We start from the raw sequence: 12,277 nt of genomic DNA, 5'->3' as shown, positions 1-12,277 counted from the left end.
CTGCAATACAAATTCGTTAGAGATGGATCTTGTTCTAAGCAGTTAGTCAATAAGTTGGTATTTTAATAAGGCAACTAAAACAGTCATGACAAATAATATTTATTATTGTCCCTTTTCATGGTGAAACAAGAAAAAGTAGGGATACCAATTCATTACTATTTGCTGTGTCCTTGAGCAATCAGATTCTCTCTGCCTAATATCTGTTTTTTATCCTTTTCTTTATCTTGTTTGATTTTTTTGGTCATATGAAAATAAGTAGTCTCAGATTGCTTCCCACAGGGGAATTTTAATATGAATTTTTCTCTATGATGAGAATTGATAATATTAAGAAGCGTAACTTAGAATGTTTGTATAAGTGAAATGTTTTATCACTTTTCTTTCATTTCCATGAAGGAAAGTATTCCCATCAGGCATGAAGTATCTTTAACAACTATTAGTATCTTTCCCATTCAAAGTAAATATATTTTTAAAAGTTATGGCACAAGTTTTTTCTCTGAAATATCTATATATGCCTACTTGTATTATGTAGTTTATGTATTTTTTCCTAGTGTTGCTTGGCCACTTAAAATAAACTTATTCCACTTGATTTTACACCATATTTCCTTCTGTTGTTATTAGTTGTTATGATAAGTTGTTATTCATTAATTGTTTTTTGCCAAACTTATCAAATCAAAAAAAGTTTGCATGACTACAGAAATATTAAAGTATATACCAGTATCCACTCATTAAATCCTTTTTAATTCAGCCAACTTGTACCTTTTCCCTCCAGTTTATAATATTCTTTTTTGCCAAATGGCACACTTGAAAATCTTCTGGGACATAAAGACTAAGTTCTGTTGTTGTTGATCAGCATCTGTAGCTGTGACATCAGCACTTTTTTTAATATAAGAATTATTTTTGAAGTTTGATTTTCCTCACAACACTGCTGCGGTGGAAGTCCAGTCTCTAGGGTTTTATTCAGAAGAACTGTAACAGGTCTGGGTTTTAACAAAGCTTTTAAATGCATCCTCAACTTCAGTAACTGTTACTTTTATAAGATTCATTTCTTGTATCTTCTCTGAGTTCCTCGATGCATAATTTCACCCAGGAGGGCGCCTGATTTCCCTGGAAGGCAGAATCTCATCACTCTTTAAGAGACAAAAGGAACGGCCAGAAATGCAGCTGCATCTGATATTAAAAAAAAAACAAACCAAAAATTATAAATTTCAAAACACCTGGAACTGTCCTGCAGCCACACAGAGGTTCAAAGGTGTGAGAGGCATTACTGGAGAGCAGTGAATTCTGAAAGCCCAGGGTAAGTGCAGTGGTGCTCATCAGAGCCACCCTTGTTTGCATAGACCCCATGAGCTGCAAACCTGTGGAATAACTGGGATTATACAGTGTGATCCTGGATTTACACTTGGAAACTATATTGATGAGCTTTTCCTGTTGGGCTTTCCCTATTGATCTGCCTCCTGAAGTGTACTGAATGTTCATCATGATGGTTTGGTGGGAAAAGGCTGTTGTTTCTTCTATATTTCTTTATTATTTAAGAAATGTTCTGTAGTCCAAGGAAGTGCTGTAAATATTTTGAAACATGGATTAAGTTTATTTCCTATGTGAACCCCTGCTAATTCCACAGGATGAGACAATGATTATGATTTTTTCTCCAGTTTTATTCAGCTCAACAGAAAAGAAACTTTGATTTCTATGTCACTGTAAAGAATGCGTCAAATATTGTTTTTTTAATGAAAAGTGAAGTTTGTAATTTTTAACAAGAATCCAATCTAGATTACACTTGTAAATGGTGTTTAAAACACTTCTACATGCGAACAGCTTAACAGATATGAATATATCTCCCCTGAGTTTCTTTTTGGAATGAACAAAATTATTCGCAGAACTTCTGATTTTTATTCTTTAATCTCAAAGGTCAGAACTTTCTTTAACTGGTTGGACTGGAGGGTGAGGAATCTTATCCTGATTGCAGCTAGGTGAACAAAAATAACATTAAAATTCTCCTTTTCCTCCCAAGTCTGAATTGCGATGATTCAGCAACTATGGGGTTTAGTCTCTTTTAAAGGAGAAACGTGAAACAGTACAAAGACATGTTAAAGTTGCTATTTATTCAGAAAACCTTAAGGTCAATTATATTTGGGGTGTTATTCCTTTTACTGTCATAGATAAAATAAATGGTCAAATATGTTATTTCCTCTAATCTTCAGCCATTTTATCTTTATGAAATTAAGCAAACATTTACAAAATATTCCTAGAGAAATCGGGGACTCGATGAAACATGTGAATTCTCCAACAGGAGTGCAGATACAAAATAAAGCACAGGGCAGGCCCGGTGCAGAACTGTGTGGTGGTGATGGTCTGGTTTTCCTGGGACAACCAGCAGCCACATCTCTTTTCCCATACATAAATGGCAGTTAGCAATAGCTAGAAACAAAAGGCCCCTCTCTCACTCCCTGAATACAGTGACATTCATTCTCAGAGAAGCAGGGGCAGCTTTTTGAAAGCAGACTTCTTCAGTCCAACAATAACACACAATGAGTTATTGACTTGTTTATATATGGAGCTCTTTTCAGTAACTAACTCTGACTCCCCACAGTCTGGACAAATGATTGATTTCGTTGTTAGAAAAAGAGAAAGCTCTTGCACTAAACTCTGTAGTGCAAACTACTTTTTCCCCATTTGTTCCCTCACTGAATAGGACCTTATTAAAATGCACTTTCCAAAAAATACCTGCAGCTGGCCTTTATAAGCATGTTTTGTATATATAAATAAGTAATTTGTCCCACTCTTTTGTATGGTAACAAACCATTGGAGAATCTTGTCAACATATATATGAAGGTTGAGTGTCATAGGATTTTGGTTAAACAATATTATTTATATTGATATGCATAAAAAGCGTAATTGTAAAGGTATTTACAGTAGGTGTTTGCTATTTGGTTTCAAATAATAACTTTTCAAAGTTAATAGGCTTGATGGGTTTTTATTGAAAGATCTCCTTTGGGCACCAGTTGCTAAAATAATATGCATAAACATGTTATTCTGATACTTTTATACCTATGGTCAACTAAAAAAATATTTGAATAACTATTAATTGATCTTTTAACTTTTGCAAATTTTTGTAGTATATAACTTATTTTGTTTTATTTTTTATATGCTCCTTATGTTCATTCTTCATATACATATATACACAGCATTTTATTTTAAAGAAAACGACTCTTCTTATATCCTCTTTTATTACTATATGTGTTTTCTTTAATAAATTAAGAAATGCTTGCTTTCTTTTTGACAAATTTAAATGCTAAGACATATCACTTAAAAAGATGCTGCAAGTGTCCAACAGCTGCACTGCAGGAACGATTTTTCTATTGGAAAGAAAGGATGCAGAGTTCTCCTGAGCCCTGCAATTTGTTAATTACACAACACTGCCGGCAGTTAAGGGCTCATTAGGATGGTGCTGAAGGTGTTTACTACTAACACATATAGAAATGTAGTGAATCAAAGGAGCTAATGCCACCTTACTGCTCATTCTCCAGGTTCTTACACCTGTGAGGTTGTGGAAGCCGTGGCCCACAGGATGTAAAATGTGAGCATTTTGCTGCAATTAAACGTAAGTGCTGCAGAAAGCTACTCAAGTGAGAAGGAAATAAGGGGGCATAGCCCTTGTATCCATGTGAATATTCTTTGTGTTTCTTACAAGGTGTAAGGCAGGGGGGACTTTTGATTTTACTAATTTGTATTCTTTTCAACTTCTGTGTATGATTTTCTTCTATCTTCTTGCTTTTCATTCTTAATCTTTAACCTGTTTTCCAAACAAAAATAGTTTTGCTTATCATGCTTACTTCCTTTTTCTTTCTTTAATGTATTTTTTCCTAAGATAATTTAGCTGCATTTTGGAGTCCTAGCACAGACAGCTCACCAATTTCCACCTCTCATTAGAATTGCTCAGGCAGATCTGTTTAACTAAATAAATAATATTAGCATAATATATTATATGATATTCTGATGCTTACTAGAACCTAGTTAGAATTACCAAAGATTTAATTAAAAAAAAAAAAAACACAAAACTGAGCGGGTAAGTTGTGAGGGGACAAAAATTAACTAAAATTAACTAAATTTCTCTGCTCTTCTCAATTTTCATAGGAACACCAGGGACTGGCACACTTTTGAAAGAGCACACGTGAGCAAAGCAAAGAGTACTTGGAAAGAGCTTTATTTTCTGTAGGAGTTCATGTGTAGAGCAGAAAGTTGCTGCAGAAATTAATGCCTGTCTTGTTATCCTTAACTTCTGTGCGTCTGGCTTGGGGGTGTAGATCAGGAGCTCACAGTATCATCATTCTTAGCTGCTTGTGGAGCCTTGGGGGAGGAAAAGGAAGAGCTATTCTTCTGTGTAGCTTCTGTAGCCTTTTGTGAGGACCCAGAGATCCATCGGGTTTTCCTGTGATCTCAACGTATCCCTACTTACAATTGACTCGTCCCTCCCCCTGTGTGTCTGAATGTCCCGGGACAGACCCTCAGCTGCACTCAAGTGGTGTCAGCTGAAGTTGGTGGCTTTTTAACTCGTTTAATTGAGTGATGTGCAAACCTGGACTCACGCCTTCTCTGCCAAAGCCTTTCAGAAACTCTGTGACCTGTAGCTTTGTGGAGCTTTGGGGCTTTTTTTCTCTCCTGCAGCTTCAGGTGTTACACAAAGAACCACATAAGGACGGTCAGAAACAGATCCTGCTCTTTGAAAGATGATGCTGTGGAAATATTTTTGTTTTATTGGACAAGTTATGCTCTTCTGACTGGAGAAACATATCTTTTCTGAAATGTAACCAACAGTTTAAATATTTTCCACTCAGTACAGTCCCATTCAACAGTGGTAAGCATGATGCAAGAATAAAATTAAGTGTGTATGCTGAAAAAAACAGGACACTGGATGTGTGGCTTTCATTTTCATTAAAGAGAAGTGCAGATTCAGAATGCAAATTTGCAAAGAGCTGTGACCGAAAACAGCTTAAACTTTTTTTTGAATTTTCTTTAAAGATGTTTTACTTTATTTTTACTTATGCATAAAAGTACAGGTCTGTGTGCTCTGAGATCCTTAATAGTGCCCTGAGTATTTCTCAAAATAAAGCTCTTGGATCTTTTGCGAGCGTCCAGGCATTTTCTCATCTTTAGCATCAGAATTTTAACAATATTTTCTGTCAAATGAAAGGCACGTGCTGTACAGCTAACTTTGTCAGTGGCAGGAAGAAAGCCCCTCTGTGCTAAGGCTAACAGTAATCATCTTTAACTTTTATATTTACTTAAAAGCTTACCCATCTGCTCGCAGTTCTTCTGGTTTCCTTTTGAGCTGTAATTGCTGAAGGCCGGTGGGTGTACTGGTGTCAATCAAATCTCCTGGTGACAGCAAGCATATAGAGAGCCTTTTTTTTTCCTTTCTGGAGATTTCCTTTACCACACTCAGATGAATAGTTTCAATTGTTTCCAACTTCGGGACAGTAGATGAAACCCTGGTTTCACTGAAGTTAATGTCTGATCCCGACTGACAGGTGTCTCGGGGAAGGCAAAGGCATCTCAGAATTCCCACTGTTCAGGGTGGGATATGTAGCCATGAGGCCAATCCCTACCACAGGTAGGGTACAAGCAGAGTTTAAATAGGACCCCCTCAATGAGCTGGAAAGTGGAACTTTTAAACAACCATTTAAAACTAGGATGGTCTTATTTTCTTTTTAACCTCGTCTTTACTGCACATGACTTAGACATAGTTTTCGCCACTTTAAAATAGAGAAAAATGTATTTAGGATACGTGAAGCTCTTAGGTTGTTCATTCTGAAAAGTGTCTTTTGTTACATTACAAGCCAAGGAACTCTAATAACATTTAAAATATATGCCTTTTCATTTCGATGCAGAATAAAAAAACAAATTCACAGAAAAATGAAAATGCATTATATGAAAATGCATAAGAAAATACCATATATGTTTATATTAAAGTGTTCCATAAGGGTTTTTAATCCATGTGTCTGTACCATTTTATAATTCAATCTTTGGCTGGGGTTTGCTTTTAGTATTCAGAAGGGAAAAATCATTAGATATTTTTTCAGTGATAACAGAGGAATTATATTTAAAGCCAGAGGAATTAAGTGAATTACATCAAGCAATTTTTGTTGAAAAATAAGAGAAAAAGAAGACTATATTTTGAAGGCTAGAAAAGCTATTTTTTGTAACTGACTTTGAAGCTTCACATAAAAATAGGACAGTTTTCTACCACTCTGCCTCTTAGTGAATCAGTAAAGCAATAGTAAAGAGTAATTTTGGGATACAATTTTCTGAATATTTAGATTTACAGCTTTTTAAGTGGAGTACTGTGATCCACAGATGCAAGGGGCAATTTCCCTAACAGAGGTATCAAGAGCTGTGCTAGGCAAGAGCTGAGAACTTGATATTTTTCTGTGCTTTGTTTTGGAACACACAAAAAAGAACTCCAGGATGTCTGTATGTATGTATATATGTGTGTGCGTGTGTGTGTGTGAGACTCTATTTTGAATTTAAACTCTCATTGGCTTGTGATCCTGTTGTATTAATCAATTTAACCCTGCTTATCAGAAACAACTAAATACCTTGTGAGCTCAGCATCAATACTGACAGGCAGAGAAAACCTCAGTCCTTATTGAAGTAAATGAACCTTATGATGGGTGATGACTAATATGAATATTTTTTTGTAGAACAATTATTCACATTCTGGAATATCTCTGAGATAACTCTTTTCAGTGTGAAGTCAACTATTGCATTCCCCCTTCCCCTCCCCCAATTTTGTTATCTTTATCTTCCTAATTCCATATTTAGTGGTCTGACATGAACTCTAACTTTCTTCTCTTTTCTAGCCCTTTCTGTGTAAAACTACACTTCAGATTAACTTCTAACTCAAGGACAAATCAAAAACTGAAAAGTGTCATTAGGATCCATCCATAACAATCAAATATTGTTTTTTACTGACATCTGACAATGATCAAAAAGAAGTAAGAGCAGCTCGTTCCTGATTTCACGTGAGGAGCAGTGCTGAGCTACTTATTCTGCCCCCAAACAGAATTTTGGTAAGTGCAATTTCCTTCTTCTTCCATCATTGTGCCAGAATAGAAATAAATTTCGTTGACCCTCTTGCTGGCACAGATTTGTCCCTCATGGACCACTTCACTACCTCTGTTTCCATGATGAAAATGTGTAGCCATGATTCAGTCCTCCCTCCTTGCTGCTGCCAGCCTACTTTCTGCCAAAGTGTTTTGGAACAAAGGAAAAACACCTCGTGGCTGGGTGGGAAGGATGGGTAAGAACCTTGAAATGAGGTAAAAATTCAATATATTCCAAAACATTCTGTGTAGTTGCTCTCAGTGTGTTTAATGTCATCCATGACCCCAGCACTGTGTTGGACCCCATGTATAGGATGGATTCATCCTGCCTTTAGCAAGAACCTCCCTGCCTACAGGGATTATATCTCATACAACCAATATAACTTTAGGTAGAGATCACACTTTTTATCACTTCTGCAACTTCCTAAAGAAACTAGGGATGTTTTTTTCAAATTTTGTTTCCCATGTTTTTAAGTACATGATTCCTTTCGCCTGCAAAACTATTTTTAAAAGAGAGATTTCAACATAGCAAAGTGTTTTGTATTCAGTTAAGAATTTAAGTAACTCCTTTGCTTTTGTTAGAACTGTGGTACTGCTCTAATTATAAACATTAAACTCTGTTCTGCTCTTTTAGGGGAAAAATGTAGTTTACAATGTCAAGACTCAGTAAGCTAATCATAAGATTATGCAGGAAATATTATAATGAAAAGCTATTAAATCAAGCATTTTTCTTTCAATATTTCATGTGGTGAAGTTGTCAGCATATTCTGTAAATGAAATATTAATAGAGAATTCATGGCAATTAAAAGTGAAGAATTATTTCAGCATAAGTTTCTGGATGGCAAAAAAGTATTAGTCCTTCAGACTTAAGTATTATTAAGTATTAGTATTATTAAGTATTAGTATTATTAAGACTTAATTGTTATTAATACATGCATTTTTTGGAAAGGTACTAGTAAATATGTATTAACATTTCATTTCCTGAAGTAATTAAAAATATTTTTAGAATTATATCAATGATACTTTATTTCCCTACCAATAACTTGTATTTGCCAATAACTTGACTCAGTAACATTACTTTTCCTTGTCATCTACTAATTTTAAACAACTCATATTTTTCTTCAATAAAACTGACTCACTAAACAACAGATCCATGTAGACCTCACTCTTGATCTCCTTACTTTGGCAGAAATCCTAAACTGTCTGCTTGAAGTTGGCATGAATAACTTTTCCAGTTTCATGTACTTGGCGATTTTGTCTCTGCCTGCTAAAAGCAAGTACCAAAAAAAAAGCAAAAAAAGCTCTTAATGACCCTTAATTTACTAACAGGAATATGGAGGTAGAAGACAAACGCTATTTATTATTACCATAACAAAAATATGCTCAGAACCACCCTTGAAATGCTTAGAAGGCCATGAAAATAAAAAGGAACAACAAAATTTATGTAGAGAAAGAACCATGTATTGTGGGCAAAATATTAAACATGTTTATGGTTCTAGATGCTTAAGATTTTCCAGTAAATGTCATTCAGTTAGTTCAGGGACACTACATTTTCTGCATGGAGCTTGAAAATTAACAACCCAGATACACAAATCCACATGATTTGTTTTAATGTTGTGAATCAAATGCAAGAGCTGTTCAGGATGTTCCTTGCTCTTCAACAGGGCGTTTTATCTCTCTTCCTAAAGACTTCTGGCAAAAGTGTGGAAGTGGTGACAGGTACTGCACCACCCCGTGCTCAAACACCTTGTCTGGGAACAGGCACGCTTCTCCTGGAATTCTTTCAGGAAGAATTTCTTCCCAGAAATGGTGATTGGATGTTGGAATGGGCTGCCCAGGGAGGTGACGGAGTCGCGGTCTCTGGAAGTGTTTAAGGAAAGACTGGATGTGGCATTTGGTGCCATGGTCTAGTTGACACGGTGGTGTTTGGTTGGACTTGATGATCTCAGAAGTCTTTTCCAGCCTAATTGATTCTGGGATTTGTGAGTCTGAACCTGAGCAAGGAGCTGTTCACCTTTGCACCTGGGAGCAGCTTTAACCTGTGAACAACCAGGAGGAAGTGAGGAGCTGAACTGAGCAGCACAGCCTGCAGAGTGAGTGCTGGCTGCAAGGTGGTCACAGTTCTTTGATTCTCTTTGGAATCGTGACATCCATCCCCAGAGAATGTCAGCCCCTTTATGATGTCTTTTGGATAACTCAGTTGGTTGTCAATATTTCATGTGTCCTTCAATGTGGATATTAATTTCATTATCACTCGACATTAGCCTGAATACCAATTCAGTAGTGCTTCCATGTCAAGTGGCCAGCTTTATTTTTGAACATTCCATATGTTTGAAATTAATTCAGTAGTACTTCCATGTCAAGTGGCCAGCTTTGTCTTTGAATATTCCTTATTTTTGAAATTGGTCTAACTAAACAATTTCTTGTGAGTGTAAATCGAATAGAAAGTATTCGGTAAACTACTGGGCATATTAATTATCATATGTGTTATGAAAAATAATAAAATGTAGATATATTTAGTCAGCCCAAGGTTAGATTATTATTCACTAACAAATTAATTATGCATTCAAACAATTGGTTTAACACAATTGGTATCATTGGGATATGTGATATGTTTCATATTATTTAAAAGGTGCTAAATCTGAATATTTGCACCCATCATAAAAAAACCTAATTGTGGCACCATCACAGCCTTACTTTTGATGTTTTTCTGGTTTCTGATTACCTTTTGAATAGTCTCGTTTGTATTTTACAATTAGAGCAATGAAGGGCTGTGAAATTCCATTTCTTTCCTTCCTTAGCATTCTTCCTGTGAGATTCTCAAAGGTGAGTGCTGTTGATGCCATATTTTGAAAGTATTTGGGCATATGCAGGTGCAGATAAGTGCACAATGTGATTTTCAAGATCTGGACAGTACTTCCTCTCTGTTGGGGAGGAAAATGCTGGAATCTTTGGTGGGGAGGTCATCATTACTTCAGTCATTACTTACTAAGAAAGTCTTCATGATTCCTGATGTTGTTTGTTTTGCCTTGTTTAGAAAATAATTACAGATGCTGGGCTGAGATCCTCAGCAATCTGTCTCTCTAAATCAATACTGCAGTTGTTGTAGCTTGGCTGATCTACACCAGCTGAGGACTTGTTTCACCAAATGTAAACTCTTATTGCTGTTCTCACAATTGTGTGTGTCCTGCCCCTTGTTCAGGTTTCAATTGACAGGTTCAGTGCAAAGTGGCTCAGGGCACAGAGTGGGCTCTGAGTAACACAACATTTAAACTGCCAGCTGACTTTTGAGAGCCAAACTAAACAGGAGAGGCATGAACAGGTACTGATAATAGATGGACTTTATGTGTAGACATGATATAAATACCTGGTACTCTTATTTGTTTGCTGTAGGTTTGCAGTGGCATCAATAGGCTTTAAGTTCTAAAATACCTTACAGAGCTGCCTCAAAACCAATGGACTCTATAATCATTCATTAGAATCTATGACATTATAAACATTGCATTATAAATATTTATCAGTCCAGGTGCAGCTGACACAGCCCTCACCTTGGTGAACATAGATTATGGAGGAAGGAAACAGCTTTAATATAGCAAGAAAAACATGCTGCTCTATCAGGTAGAGCTTTGCAGGGCTGTAACACACAGTCCTCTCCCATCCATGCCCTCACCCTGTCACATGCCAACCAAGGAGATGACCCTCCTATATTTGTAATGGGAAAAGCAGCTTATTCTTTACATGTGCTGGTTTTTTTTTTGGTTTTGTTTTGTTGGGGTTTTTTTGCCACGTTGTGTTCTTTTGCCGTTCCCTCACCCAACTCCTGTACAAGTGTCACTTCCATGATGAGTTTTCCTGGAGAATGAGGAGTAAAATGTGTAGGCTCTCTGCAGCACAATGAAAGCACGCATTTTTTTTTCAACTTATGCGTACGTAAGCCTTCTTTTGTGAATAAGACTCATAGGGTCAGATAATGTTTAAAGGGAAAGGCTTTATGTCTCTCAGGCCTGCATGTTTCCACATGGATGCTTCTACACACACACAGATTGAATTATGAACAGACCTATTAATGCTGGGATCACAAAAGGTCAAGTTTTGTCTTCTTTTACCTCTATTCAGAATTGCTTTTGAAAGGGGGGAAAAAAGGGATTTGCAGAAAAAAAAAAAAAGATTCATGATGAAGAATTTTACAGGTCTTTTTTTTTTTTTTTTCTGTCCTTTAGCAACATCTGGGAGTTGGGGAAAAAAAAAAAATCTTATTATGTAAAATAGTCCAGGGGTATTGTATTACCAGATTTTAATATATCTCCTTTGGGTCACTTGGAGGGTTACCTAATGGAATGACCTGCTACATAAGCAACGAAAACACCAAAAAGGAACTCCAGGAAAATTTTCCTGCTACTATAATGGGCATGTTTAACTGAAGAGAAATAGTAGAAATATTCCAAGATATAACTTTCTTTTCTTTTTTTTTTTTTTTATAATAATAGAGGTCTAGTTCCTAAAATATTTTCTCAGGGAAATCTTAATGCTGAAGTTGAACTATTCCTTCAGACTGTTCATTTGAAAAGTTACATTAAACTTAAACATCCACATCCACATAAAACTGGATGTTGCAAAGTACTCTGCCAGATCTCATCATAAGTAATATTTATATTATTTTCTCAAATACCTTTGCTAGAAGAAAATCAAATAATCTTATTGAAGAGTTCCTACTGCTGTATTTTTATGTTCAATATCCAGTGATGCAGAGTCATGAAATCAACCTAATGCCTAAATATATTTTCCTCCTATATTTTCTGCAGAAAACATTGTTGAGAGAAGTGAGACAATAGTAGATGCTTTTAAGATGGCAAAAAGTTAACTAAAGCTCTACATTACTTTTGGCATCATTTTGTGGATGTATATTTGTATGTGGGCATGAGTGCAAACACTTGCATATATGGATTTATAAGAACAGCACTACTCACTTTTCTTAATGCTAAAAATGTATTGCTATGTATTTATGCTTTGCTTATATTTGCAAAAAATAAAAAGATACAGAATATCCTGAAGTAGAAAAAATGCACAAGTAGAATGTAGGATTTCTGACTGTGCTTAAGGCTGGACATTGATCATAGAAGTTCAGAGAAACCTAAGAAAACTAAGGAAATGGAAATGATGATTAAAAAAATGAA

At 35.8% G+C, this 12,277-nt stretch overlaps 1 long non-coding RNA gene across 2 annotated transcripts in view; it reads left to right on the top strand.

Annotated features, from left to right (window-relative positions):
• The window catches only part of LOC116788372, an 86,118-nt gene extending 78,841 nt beyond the window's left edge, over positions 1-7,277 (top strand). For both annotated transcript variants that reach the window (XR_004357614.1, XR_004357615.1), the window contains 2 exons: positions 6,861-7,070; positions 7,202-7,277. This is a non-coding gene — a long non-coding RNA (uncharacterized LOC116788372). The remainder of the gene's footprint in view (positions 1-6,860; positions 7,071-7,201) is intronic.
• Positions 7,278-12,277: the final 5,000 nt, after the last annotated feature.

The sequence above is a fragment of the Chiroxiphia lanceolata genome, chromosome 6 (genome assembly GCF_009829145.1).
Source record: "Chiroxiphia lanceolata isolate bChiLan1 chromosome 6, bChiLan1.pri, whole genome shotgun sequence".
NCBI lineage: Eukaryota > Metazoa > Chordata > Aves > Passeriformes > Pipridae > Chiroxiphia > Chiroxiphia lanceolata.
This window is presented reverse-complemented; position numbering and strand designations above follow the sequence as displayed.